At 34.8% G+C, this 12,773-nt stretch overlaps 1 protein-coding gene across 8 annotated transcripts in view; it reads right to left on the bottom strand.

Moving 5' to 3' along the window:
• The window catches only part of LOC113507610, a 411,058-nt gene that overhangs the window by 190,790 nt on the left and 207,495 nt on the right, over nt 1-12,773 (bottom strand). The gene's annotated exons all lie outside the window — the stretch shown is intronic.

The following is a 12,773-nucleotide window of genomic DNA, read 5'->3' as shown; positions in this document are numbered from 1 at the left end:
GAACTGTACGTGTTGTTTCCGATTTATTGTGTACATGACCTTTACCGTTTTATGGACCTACTTTATATTAGATCCTTATAGATATTCAGTTATTTTCTAATTTATTTAGTTACGTTTTAATTTCACTGGGCCTATTGCTCAATAGTTTCCTCATAAAGATACTAACTATTTAGCGTTAGCATTTGATTTTCATAACCTGAAAATAAGAAAATGCTTTCGATAATAATCAGTTTTACATTGTTCGCAATGGAAAAAATAGTATATGTCTTTTTCCTTTACTCTTCAATGAAGTTACAAAAAACTTTTTCTACTGATACGTCTGTGCCTACGTTAAGATTGAAATTACCCCTCGTGTATACTAAACTCAAATAATAAGAACTCAACACCACCACGACATTTATTTATAAGTCAGTCCAGAATATTTGACACCAATGAAATAACCTCATATAAAAAAGACAGTTATGGAACATTTCCAATTTCTATAACAACATCTATTAATATTGATCCTTTGCCTTGTCGCCCTGTCCCATATCAAACGGCTTTACTGGCATACGAAATTTATACGAAGCTTTAAGGGACAGATAAAGGCCAGGTACTACAGAAACTTTTATTTCCTCTTTAGAGACCTTATTTGGAGTTGAAATGTATCCCTTGGAGCTGTTCTTGTAGAGTGTGAAATATTTTTGTTTAATACTGTATTACTCAGTATTGAAGTTATGGTGTTTACTACACCTACAAGACCTAAAGCACAGACAAAACTAATATTTCACTCTGAGCGGTCTGGATAAATTTAATGTCGGAAATAGATTATTAAATGATGCAACGGTACACTTATGCATTTTTATCAGGATTGCCCGACTAGTTCGACTCGCGACCTGCATCTGCTTATGATTAAGGACTTTGGTTGGGTCCAAAACTACTTTGTAATCCCGACAAATATGCTTGAGTAAACCATTGTATCATTTAATAATTAATAATTCCCACGATATTTATTAGAAAAAAGTCGGAAATATATTGTTTATAATGTCACATACTAAAGTTTCGTTTTGCATTCCTCTGTAAATAATGCGACTGGAAAAAATAAATAAAGGCAATTCACCGCGGTTGCTTCGTAAATAGGTGAACATTTTGTGAGCACTCCGAGCTCTTTACGTGCCTCATAAAGCACGCTATTTTTCTCATCCGGCTTCTACCTTAGATCTTTGACAGCACTCGAGTCAAACGATGGATACCTTAAATTACTTTTAGTTTTTTATAGAAGACTGTCTAACTTTTAATTAAAAAAATCTACTGACAAAAAAGTAATTATCTCAAACGATCTAAGTACGCATGCAGATTGATTTTTTTGATAATTTATTTCAAGTAGATCTTATAAAGCAGGGACGCTGTGTATTCTCGAGTGGCTTTCCAATTAGGCTAAGTATCTTGAGCCTACCTGTCAAGCGGTGAAGACTACGATATTGATTTGGTATGGCGCCTTAGACGTGAGTTTTAGATGTACGCAAAAGTAGTATATCCTATCACACCCCGTGGTAGCACTTTGGTCTATCCTTCGACCTTATTACGACGGATTTAGTCTTATTTTCGCGTATCCTTGAGATTGTCTATTCTTGTAATATAAGTAATTATAGCAGCACAAAATATTAATGGAGTTAGGTTGCACATTTGATGTCTAATGCTAACAAAATGGTACCACGTATTAATGTTGTCCGTTTTCAACGTCGCCCAAAGAGGGTTTCCAGCGACTTCTTTCCTGGCAGGTTCATATCCGTTTTCGTAAAAATGCTAGAAGTAGCTTTTGTTAGTTTTTGTGTGTCTTTTCCTAGGCTGTATCTCAAAGCAACAGCAGGAGTAATTCTAAAACAAAACAACTTCAAGTATTGAAAAAATTCTAAGCAAAAGAGAAAACAGCTGATGATGATTCAAACGAAAACTTCGAAATTATAACGAGAGTTAAGCCACAGGCAAAATTCAACCTTTGTACAAGGGTAATTATTATCCACCCCTTGCAAAACACTTAAAACTCTGCCTATTAAATGTAATGTAACAATCAAAGTTTTAACGGGGCAGGTAGGTGCTGCCTTGGCAAAAACTGGTATATAAGGTATTGTCTTCTGTTTAATGATTTTCTGTGATCTTATGCTGTCTTTTAGCTGAGTAATGTAATGTTTTATTTATTTTTCTACACGTAATATGTCCGAAATAGAAAAATCCTATTATGGTTTTAAAATATTTAAGTAAATGAAACTAAAGTTTTAGATGTTAAAAAAAAGTATATGAAAAATCTACGATATAAAAATAAGTCGGGTTTTCCTTCCTGACGCTATAACTCCAGAACGCACGAACCGATTTCCACGGTTTTGCATTCGTTGGAAAGGTCTTGGGCTCCCTGAGGTTTATAGCACAGAAAATTCAGGAAAAAAATCAACAGAAAAGCGGGACAAGGACAACCATCTGGTGGCGAAACGGAGTTCGACGAGTTTGCTAGTTATATAATATATGTATATAAGTGTTATAATATAGTTAAAGAAAAAATAGACCATTCTTCATTTACATCATTTGCATATACTTTTCTTTCAGTTCAAGTCAATTCAGTGCTTACATAAACAATCTACATAAAGTAAACAATACAAATCTTAAAACTAAATTAGAACTATTTTCAACCATCTTCATATATTTCAACCCTCAAAGTACCACCTGGACTTTTTCAATAAGCAAACCGGATGAAATGTACGAAATTTACTACAAAGCCGTCGATACTTCGCGACGAATGAATGTGGGTCAAATTTGAATAATTCATGGGGAACACGTGGCTTACTTTATATGACTATATTGGGAGCAGGATCTACGTCAAAGCATGTGAATATCTTATGCGTATACATTGTAGCAGTTATGTGAGCTTTCCCGTGGATTGGAAATTGAATACTCATGACGGGTTGACGGGCTGTTTTAAATTTTTGGAGCTGTTAGAGTTGACGGTGCTAAATGGCATTAAATGGAGAACTTCAAACTTAAAAGAATTCCTTTGTTAGTGTCGTAATTTGTTGATAAATAAATTGTGAATTAACGGTACGGTGGGAGAAGCTGTAATTTGACCATCAGTCAGTCATCAGAAACTCAATCATACAGTCGTATTTAGTTCAGATCATTTATTAATATTATAGAGTAGTTAAAGAGATGGGTACGTCAGAGGCACCAATCAATCCAGGCATCTACCTTTCTTCCCTTAGAAGTATATCTTATCTAGAGGCCCTTCATTAGAAGATACTAGTAAGGCTAAATATAAGGAATTTACGTGTTTCTCACCTAATGACGTTGAGACCTTTAAATCGGAACTTTCGATCCATGTTAAATCGAAGTTTATCGATCACAAACTAGTCAACCAATATAAAACGGCGTGGTAAGTAGTAAGTTGATTTTTTGTCAAACTTCGAAAGAAAAAAAAATATACACAGCATACCTACTAAATTCATCGATTCAATTGTCAAAACCTAACATATCGTTGTAAGACGTTCAGCGAATTTAATTCCTACATCGGAAAACCTTCGAGTGATCCAAAACTGTAAATGCTTATTTTAAACTAGCTGTTGCCCGCGTGTTCGTCCCCGTGGTTAGAAGATAGTTATGATTTATACCTGCCCTGTTTTTTTTTCACATTTTCCATTGTATCTTCGCTCCTATTAGTCGCAGCGTAATGGTTTATAGCCTAAAGCCTTCCTTGATGAATGGTGTATTCAACACAAAAATATTTTTTCAATTTGTACCAGTAGTTCCTGAGATTAGCGCGTTCAAACAAACAAACTCTTCAGCTTTATATATTAGTATAGAAGTATAGATCTAGAAGCTCTGTGAAATGTGGTTTGAATGTTTGTGAAACCCTCAAATCGAGTAGTAAATTCCCAAGAGACAGTGATATTTTCTCAAAATATAAAAATCCCATAGAAATATTCGCCGATGAAATATCGGCAGTCAAAAGAACGAAAGCCAATACAATTCCAATACACCTATGGTCGTTGCTTCCATATAATTTATTGCTGTATCCCCTAGGTGCAAAACTAATATAATTGAGTGTCATACCGTTGTTTCTCTTTCAGGGTGATAAATGGTCCATGTTTTAGCTAACATGTTTATCAAAATGTAAGGTGTAGTAAAAATTGATACATTGCTTTTTCGCGAATATTACTTCTTGAATATTGAAGACCTTTTCAACACTTAATTTTGTTGTTATTGATGTTGGGTGTTATCTTTTTTTTATTAGTAATATCGTTGGTCTCAATTTTCAACAATGGAAAGGTACATACTTATATATTTCTTGATTCATACAAATTAAAAATAATTTCATCCAGATACAGCAAATTATTGTGTTCATCTCAATAACTTTTGTCCTGGGTGAGATTTGAACCCACAACCTCCGGCATAACAGTCAGAGCAAGTAAACACTTAGCCAACGCTTAATAGGTAGGCAGCTACTCCATTTTCTCTAGTTTAAATTTATTTGTTGGACTAGCTGTTGCCCGCAACTTCGTCCCCGTGGGTAGAAGATATAAGTTATGATTTATACCTGCCCTATTTTTTTCACATTTTCCATTGTATCTTCGCTCCTATTAGTCGTAGCGTGATGGTTTATGGCCTTAAGCCTTCCTCGATTTATGATCTATTCAACACAAAAAGATTTTTTCAATTCGATCCAGTAGTTCCTGAAATTAGCGCGTTCAAACAAACAAACTCTTCAGCTTTATATATTAAGTATAGAAGTATAGATTATTTGTCTTTCCATTGCAAATTTACCACGTTTTGTTATAATTGCACTTAATATAAGCTTTTCAAGTCATCCTTTCCAGATTTGCACCAGCAAAAATGTATTCAGGATTAGCTCGAAGTACATTTTGTAGCGGAAAAAACTAAGTGCCTTTCTCGGTCGGAGGCTTTCCGATGTGACGCGAGCAATAAATACACTGTGTTTTTATTAACAGTCCACAAAATTCCTCGCTGTTATTTTAGCAGCAAAAAAAAGAACAATTTTGGTTTTTTGGAGTCGATTGATGTAGCGTTCTGGTTTTGGGTATGGCTCAATTTAGAGACCTATATAAATATAAAAATGCATATACCTATGTATCTCCAATTGTTACGATTCAAAAAATACTCCATGTTACGTAGGTCGACTCTCGATCCCGCCGCGTCATCGTCGATTAAAGACGACGGGTCGACATTAGTCGGGCAATCTTGATAAATACGCTTGCTGGAGTAAACAGTTGCATCATTTAATAATGAATCATTCTCACGATAGTGACTATTAAAGCACACCTTTGGATTTTAACATGGTTTTAACAGATCCACGTTGACAGCCAATGGGCCGTTGTAATAATAGGCTGTAACACCAAATATACGAAAGTTTGAAGGAGTTCTATCTCTATATATCTATATGTATCAAAACTCTATGTACCTACTAATACTTACTAGTACTCCCAATAGGTATATAGTAGCAGTAGCCACAGCCCTTGTCCTACAAATATTGAATTAGTAATTTACATTGCAAGTTCCAAGATTCCTTATTTAATCCCCACAAGACATTAAGACGAAATTAAACCTTACTACTTTGACTTAAAGACGTTGCTAATACTTACTGATAGGAGTTACCATGGCAACCGCTTCAGGCGAAACCCTGGTACTGGATAGGGTATCTTAAGAAAACAAGTTTGGGTATGTTCAATATGCCTGAACATGGTAATGGGTAGGACAGGTATCTTTTTTTTTGTACAATTTTGACCTTCTTGGAAAGAGCTTGGAAAGGTTTTTTACAAATTACAATCAAATAGTATAGATTTGTTTTTTGACAGCCATATTATCATTGGATTTATATTTGTAGCCTCTTCTAGAATTTGAGCTTTCACAATTTTATAATAGGGGATCGAACAGACTTACATTTGCTTTTTAATATTAGATATGCTATCTATAACTTTATCTACACAACGTAAAAAAATGGCTCATTATTAAATGATATAACGATTTACTCACGCGTATTTATCGGGGGTGCCCGACTAGTTTCGGACCCAACCGGAGTCCTTAATCATGAGATATGCGTGAGTAAACCGTTACATCATTTAATAATGAATCAGTCTCACGACAGTTATTATAAAAAAAATCGGCTCAAATTTGACATAGGGTTTCGTACAAAGGGGCTTAAAAAACAATTCGCAAAATAAAATGGCCATACGTAAAATTTATGAAAACAACGTTGCTTAACATCTATATGTCTGTATATCATAGATTAGATTAGATTAGATTAGAATATTCTTTATTGTACACCATGGAATTACAGCAGTGATTCTTAATACATACAGTGTTAGGGTACAATGTATATCATAGTTCATGATATACAGACAGCCTGGTAACAGATGTAGTGACAGACACTTCAGCCTTAGTAACAGCAAGTAACACTATTAGGGTTTTTCCTTTAGGTATAAAACTGTAAAGCAACGTATAATCGGATATTATTACAAAAGTGAAGTTCAGGTTTTTTTCAAAATTTCCAAATTACAGAATGTTTCCCAACCAGTATTATTTTCCCAAGTTGAAGGCAGTCTCATAATATGTTCACCGACGCTAATAACTTAACTATATTAGAAAAAAGGTAGCGGCAAGGGACAAAGCTAATATGTTGAAAGCAACTCATTAATATTAATTGAGGAAGCTAATTTTAATAAGGAAAAAGAGGAATCGTGAGAAATAACCTTCAGAATAGGTATTTTATTCAGGTGTTTGTAATAATTAAAGCCTGCTGGACGCTTGCTGAGTGGCGGTTAATAATTTAAGTGATAATCACTGGAAAGTAAACGCATACATATTATGTGGGAAATTAAACGTCTACATAGTTTTGTAGATGCGTTTATTCTTGTAAATCAATTCTAACACAATTTCTTTAATTCTTCATACGTCTTCCGCCAATTCTCCCATTTGCGAGAGAGCGGGATAGTCTGAGAGAGAAGGGCTCTCTCAGACTATCCCGCTCTCACTCAGTTTCATCCCCACACAGTTTATGTTTTGTGTTTTTGATGTAAGTCGTTCTAATATGTCGTCAACATTCGCCACTGTTAAGGATTTTACTGCATTGATAGCCAACCTATACCATAGGTCACCACACCAAACCCACTCAACGTAACTCATTCTATGAAATAGAAAAATGTGTTATCCAAGAACGCTTGTTCCGAATCTAGGTGTCTCTAAGCTTGCGACTTGAACATTTGCGAAACCCCAACTATACAAGGATTTATTTAATTAGTGCGGGAGTCGCTTTTTATTTCCATTATGACAGCCCAGCGCCAATAATTAATTGTTAATTTTATTTCATGTTGATCTGAAATATAATTGATTAACAGAGTAGTATTCCCATTCGCTACTGTGTGGCATCGCGAATTTATTCAGAGAATAAAAAAAAAAAAGTTTTTTAGTCTATGGCAACTCACAACTAAACGTCACTTTCTTTTTTCGCGACTTAACGGCATCGTGGTGATTTTGTTAATTACACTTTAATTACGTTATTTAAATAGTTTTTGGCATATTTCAAGTCGAAAAAGTATTGCCAAGTGATACAAAAGCCTTGAAAATACTGGCCAAGATGTTTAAAAGTGATCTTCGAGACTATAAAGGCGCTGCGGAGTTAATGCAGGATGCGTGTACGCAGCCCTTGCCCTAGGTTCATCGCCGTGGGATGGAACCCCAAATTACGGAATATAAACGATGGAACACTGACCCATAACCTCAAAGAGGGGGGCCAACAGGTGAGGTTTTCTCTGATTTTAGGTTCAGCGAACAAGGACGCAAATATGATGTGAGATGATGCGAAATACTAAAAACATGCATGAACCGAGCGGGTCCGAGAGACTTTAGCTCGAAGATCGGGCTCTTCGCGAGACGTCGTAGCTCTGATAAACCCTACTGCAAAGTTCGGGACGCGAGCCCGCAACGTTGATAGTACACAAAACAACATGCATTACGTATAACCGAGCTAGTACGCGATGCTCCACGCTCGATGTTAAATTGTGGGCGCCCCCAAATTACGGAATATAAACGATGGAACACTGACCCATAACCTCAAAGAGGGGGGCCAACAGGTGAGGTTTTCTCTGATTTTAGGTTCAGTGAACAAGGACACAAATATGATGTGAGATGATGCGAAGTACTAAAGACATGCATGAACCGAGCGGGTACGAGAGACTCTAGCTCGAAGATCGGGCTCTTCGCGAGACGTCGTAGCTCTGATAAACCCTACTGCAAAGTTCGGGACGCGAGCCCGCAATTTTGTCAGTACACAAACAACATGCATTACTACAAAGTTCGGGACGCGAGCCCGCAACTTTGATGGTACACAAACAACATGCATTACTACAAAGTTCGGGACGCGAGCCCGCAACTTTGATGTTACACAAAGAACATGCATTACTACAAAGTTCGGGACGCGAGCCCGCAACTTTGATAGAACAACATGCATTAAGTGTAACCGAGCTTGTACGCGAGACAGCTCGAAGATCAAAACTTCGTACGAGATACGACAGTTTTGATGAAGAACATACTATGTTCACTGGTTCTCACAGTCCACAACAAGAACCAATGGTGACACTCTTCGAGGTGGATTCGAGGCTCAAGATAGAAACAAGACCAATGCACCTATCAAGAATGCATAACAAAAGTTATAACCGAATACCACCTCTAACCTAAGCAAGGACTGTGGAAAACATAAGTGGTCCGGCATCAAACCAAAGTGCTAGCACAGCAAGGTGGACCCAAGAGTGGTATGATACAACTGTGACACCCTCGCTGAACAGGACACAGGAAGGGTGGCCCCGAGAGGGTACACCATGCCATGCATCCAGCAGGCAATTGTCAACCAGGTATATGTAATATATCTAACTGTCTTTCATGTTGTGAACATACCACCACTAATGTACCTTAAAATACTTGAACATAACATTGTTTACATAAACAATATACATATAAATGAAATCAACAATATGTGTCAGACCATCAATAACTCATGAGTTAGGGGCTGTACAAATATGCACTCACAGTAAAAAATTCTATCTATATACATATATGTCTAAAGATTTAATATTCTTAAGACCACCAAACTCAACGGACAGATCAGATTTGTTCTTAACTGAAAACCAAAAATATATATAGAAAAATATTATAGTTTTCAAATTGTGGATATGGGAACCTTGGACCATCAATATCACATGTCTTGCACAGTCTTAAGATAAAACTGATTCCTTAGGTTCAATAACACCTAAACTCAGAAAAATTAATCCGCTTTGAGTTTGAAAATGTCATATAAATTTACTGCAATTCCATGTAGTCCATGTACAGCACCCACAGTCCTTACAGACTAGAAATTTAACAAACTGTTGTCTGAATGACCACCCATTGGTTAGAATCAGTATAAATGTCTGGCTGACAGAGGGGCTACACTCACATTTATCTAAATGATTTTCCCTCATTGTTAACTATGGTTAAAGTATATTAGTACAATAAATACTTTAGGTTTACTATGAATAGAGACTAGTTAACATCAGAAATACAGCAAGAATGCAACTCCTATAGAGATACTAAATATCAATGATATTAAACATTGCCCAATCAGCAAATTGGCAAGATTGTTGGGAACCTTCTGTGAACCTGCCCAAGAGGTTATGTTCAAACACACACAAAAAATAATAGAACAAGTTAAGTACTTAGCCTTGTTGCATAACAATAGCAATCTTGATGCTGTCAACTGACCTAAGATGGGGCCCCATTACATAATCCGAAACTATAAGAACATTATAGAAAATGTATACTAGAACTAGTTTCTAAAGCTTTTCTAATAGAATGGTGACACATAGTAATGGCGAAAACAATTGTAGTGTGGTGCCTTGTTTAGAATGATGACTTGCATTTAATACATCAATTAGAACATAATATTAACTGGATTAAAACACATTGCAAGATTATACAGCCAGAGTAACATGGCTGCAAATACATAAGTAAGATAAATAGTGCTCAGTTCCACATGTAAGTCAACGAAAAAACCATACTTGTTTCGTTATCAATAGATTTTGGGCCCCACAAGTTTATCTATAGCAATAAAAACAATGTGACACACACATCTCTAAGAAGTGAGGCACCCAATAACATTAATGCTACTAAACACTAAATGTATATGCATCAATACTTAGTGGACATGAATATGTTTTTTAAGCATTCCCAACATTTGTTTACCTTACTAAATGTTTCAGAATATTAATAATGACAAGCAAAAAGTCACTAAGTTCTTATTCACCCAATTTTGGGATTTTTAACCGACAACACACACTGAGCAGACTAGGTGCCCTGACAAAAAGCATCTCTTAAGGGAAGCAGTTAGAAGCCAACGTTAGATAGCTCATTAACCATCATGTTACCATCTGTGTCAACAAAGCAGTAACCGGGATCCTATTTTGATCTTCACCCTTATTAATTAGGAAACATTAATAGAAAGTTTAGAGAATGGAGCTAGCTTCAAAACCCTAAATTTCCACAAATCAGCATTGACTCTAAAGATGGGAGAGGAATTAGGTATGGATAACAAAGGATTTCTGAGAGGCTTACTCAGATTGAGATTTGCCTGTATTACAGAAAGCCAGAACCCATATTTTGTATTGAACCAGCTAACTCATCTGCTAGCTGCCTCAAAACACAATATTATAAACATATTGCTTATCGGTTAAGAAAGTATAGATGGTTATTAAATAGAACTTGCAACAACTGGTTACAAGCAACATGATGACAAAATAGGCTAGAACATAATTATATGGCACAGGAATAACTCTGTTGACAATAGACACAAACATACATATATTATGTTAATGAAACATACAATACACCTGTATCTGAAGACACAGAATTATTTAGTTATTTATTTGAACCAAGACACAAAAATCTTCTAACTCCTAGCTTGGATAGCTGCTCAATGGGTACTAGCCGCCCTCTCATACATTAAACTAAATAACATAGCCCATGTCACACCCTGACAATTAATAAGATGAGAATTGTGATAACCAACCTTACTCTCAGTAAAAAAGGAAAGGAACCATAATGTACTTTTTACTTTTAAGATCATAAATTATGGCTAACTTCTAAGATTTAAAGATCCTTGTAGCCTTAACCAATACCTGAAATAAGTTAACTTTACCATATTAAAAGTTTTACCCTTGGCCTTCAAAACAGTTAATCAGGTATCAAATTTATACCTGCTGACAGCTGTATCCCACACTCCAGCAGTACATCTGCAAGAGCAGCAGGAATGCTCTTGAGTTTAATCAGGGAAAAAGGTGGTTTGGTTGTAGGTTCTACTACCTTTGCAAGGCCTTATAGCTCATGTCTTAGGAACCGACAACTGCAGTGACAAAAATTTTAATTTAATTTTAATCATAATTGAGTGACTTACAAACTGCAACTGACAGTAAATGGAATATCTCATTATCATCTTGTTATTTCTTATTAATAGCTTATAAATAAGAAATATTTGCAGTACCTAAAATACTCTTATTATTACTGCGCTAAAAAAGAGCAAAAATTAGTAACTAATTATCTAATTTTATGGCAAAATTAAAACAATATGAAGAAAATCTGTATTACTAAAAAAATCATAATTACATTGTAAATAATTAAAAATAATTATCAAATTGTTTGACACAATTAACACAATGTGTAGAAAATTTGTTACTAAAAATTTATTGTTACATTGTTAATAATGAATAATTAATTATCAAACTGTACACAATATCACTATGTATTGGAAATGTGTCTTACTCAAAATCCATAGTTACATTGTTAAAAGCTAATGGTTAAGTATCAAATTGCACAAGGTGCAGGAAATTTGTATGACTTAAAAAAAGTCATAGTTACATTGATGTCAAAAAGAGCACAAATTGGTAATTAATAGTCAATCATGAAATTGGTGGACACAGTCTCCACAATATGTGGAACAATTGATAAAGATATATTTATTTGCATAAACATGTGTAACATAACATAAAATTTGTTCATTGTTCCACTTAAAAACTCATATTACATTAATCTCAGTAATAGAACAAAGATAAAGAAGTATTTATTTGCCTAAAACATGTATTAAACATTTTTTGATGTGGTGAAAATATAAGGACAATATATGCATCAACATGTTCTGCCCTTTTGGCTTACAAATTTGGCATTTAGAAAAAATTGTTAATTACTACAGACTAATTTTATAAAAAATGAAAATTAATAGTTGATCAATAATCAATGTGTATGACAGAATATATGTATTAAACATTTTTTGATGTGGTGAAAATATAAGGACAATATATGCATCAACATGTTCTGCCCTTTTGGCTTACAAATTTGGCATTTAGAAAAATTTGTTAATTACTACAGACTAATTTTATAAAAAATGAAAATTAATAGTTGATCAATAATCAATGTGTATGACAGAATATATGGATAAAAACAAATATAGATACTAATATTAGGATAATATGCCACTATAAATAGATATCTTAATAATTATAAAGCCTTAACCGTCATTCATCATATCCAGGCTTATAAGATGCACCCATTATGCCTCAATCTCTGAACAACTACTCTGTTAATCAATTATATTTCAGATCAACATGAAATAAAATTGAGGATTGGATTAACTTACCTAAGTGACATCCAATCGTAATTTTATGAAGGTTGATCTGAAATATAATCACCCACCCCAACCCCAGCAACAATAG

Source organism: Trichoplusia ni, unplaced genomic scaffold (assembly GCF_003590095.1).
Source record: "Trichoplusia ni isolate ovarian cell line Hi5 unplaced genomic scaffold, tn1 tig00002967, whole genome shotgun sequence".
Taxonomy (NCBI): Eukaryota; Metazoa; Arthropoda; class Insecta; order Lepidoptera; family Noctuidae; genus Trichoplusia; species Trichoplusia ni.
This window is presented reverse-complemented; position numbering and strand designations above follow the sequence as displayed.